Here is a 1,622-nt window from a genome sequence, read left to right as displayed (position 1 = left end):
CAGACATTGTTTTGTTCTGCTGTGCATGGGGTCGCTATGAGTCGGTTCCGACTCGATGGCACCTGACAACAACAACAACAACAACAATGTGTTCCATCTGGTGAGGTCCATGTGTATAGTCATCTCTTATGTCGTCTAAAGAAGGTATTTGACATAAACAAATAATTTGTTTTGCAGAAATCTATCATTCGTTCTCCAGCATCATTTCTATCACCAAAGCCAAATTTTCCAACTACTGGACCCTCCTCTTTGCTCCCTACTTTTGCATTCCAATCACCAGTAATGAGCAATACATCTTGATTGCATGTTTGATCTATTTCAGATTGAAGAAGTTGGTAGAATTATTCTATTTCATCTTCCCTGGCTTTAGTGGTTGGTGCATAAATTTGAATAATATTGGTATTAACTGGGCTTCCCTGTAGGCCCATGGACATTATTCTATCACTTGTAGTATTTTATCTCATGACTGATCTGGATATGTTCTTTTTGACAATGATTTTCATTATAACGTGTTCTAAATGGTCATAGGGAATCTCTGCAAACTTTTTTCCAGTGAAATTTTTGGTTTTATTCACTATTAAAATTTTGTACCCAAGGTTCATCCTACTAAAAATATAAGAGCAATATATTTAAATCAAGTCTTATATACAAAGGCCAAAGAAATACATAATTATATATATTTTTCATATTGATAAATCACAAGAATAAGCACAATTCTGAACTTTAAGTCCTTTTAGTCACATGATTAACACCAAATACACTTAAAAATATATCTAGTTAACTATTTTTACACCTGCTTTGACACTGTAGGATAAGTACTGGATAAACTGAAAGGTCAACAGTTAAAACCCACCAACACTCCTCAGTGCGGAGAGTGCCTGCTCTCCAGTGAGGGTTGTTGGACATGAGAGGATATGCAAAATCATCGTGGAGTGGAGAAATGAGTACAACTCATTTCAACTTGCTGTTGCTGTCTGGCTATGCTCTCTAGCTTCTGCCCTTGCTTCTGCTTCCTGTTCTCTTTTCTGTCTGCCCCTGCTCTCTGCTGTCTGTTCTCTCTGCTGTCTGCCCTCTCCCCTCTCCCTCCTGCTCTCTCCTTCTTCTCTTGCTTCTGCCTGCTCTTCTGCCTCCTTCTCCTTTCTTTCTTCTTCCTTCTGCCAGCCCAGCCCAGCAAGTCTTTATTTTTTATACTTAAAATTACACAGTACATGCATTGACACTTTTATCATTTCTTGAATTATTACACAGTTAGTCACAACATTCTTGCACCTGGTCATTAGACAACCTTAACAAGAATACTCTGTGATGTTCAGACTGACCTTCATGTTCTTTCCCAGTATGAGATAAAACTGTTTCTTCTTGTTTCTACTAAAAGTTTATAAATTTTCTATCTTACATAATGTGCTATTATTTTCATAATAAAGGTATTCATTAAATCACTTGGAAGCTATGTGGCATAAAGCCCAACCTGCTTATTTGCTGCAAGAAGTGTAGATTATTAAGTCAAAACTATCTTTCACTTAAGTTCATTATTGTCTGCTTATTTCTGCAGGTGTTTGTATGTAGGGGTTTGAGAATTCTAGCTAGTGACTGATTATGGTGAGGTTTAAGGGGGTAGGTCA

This window comes from Chrysochloris asiatica, unplaced genomic scaffold (assembly GCF_000296735.1).
Source record: "Chrysochloris asiatica unplaced genomic scaffold, ChrAsi1.0 scaffold00153, whole genome shotgun sequence".
Taxonomy (NCBI): domain Eukaryota; kingdom Metazoa; phylum Chordata; class Mammalia; order Afrosoricida; family Chrysochloridae; genus Chrysochloris; species Chrysochloris asiatica.
The sequence above is the reverse complement of the archived record's forward strand: the minus strand, read 5'-3'. Positions refer to the sequence as shown.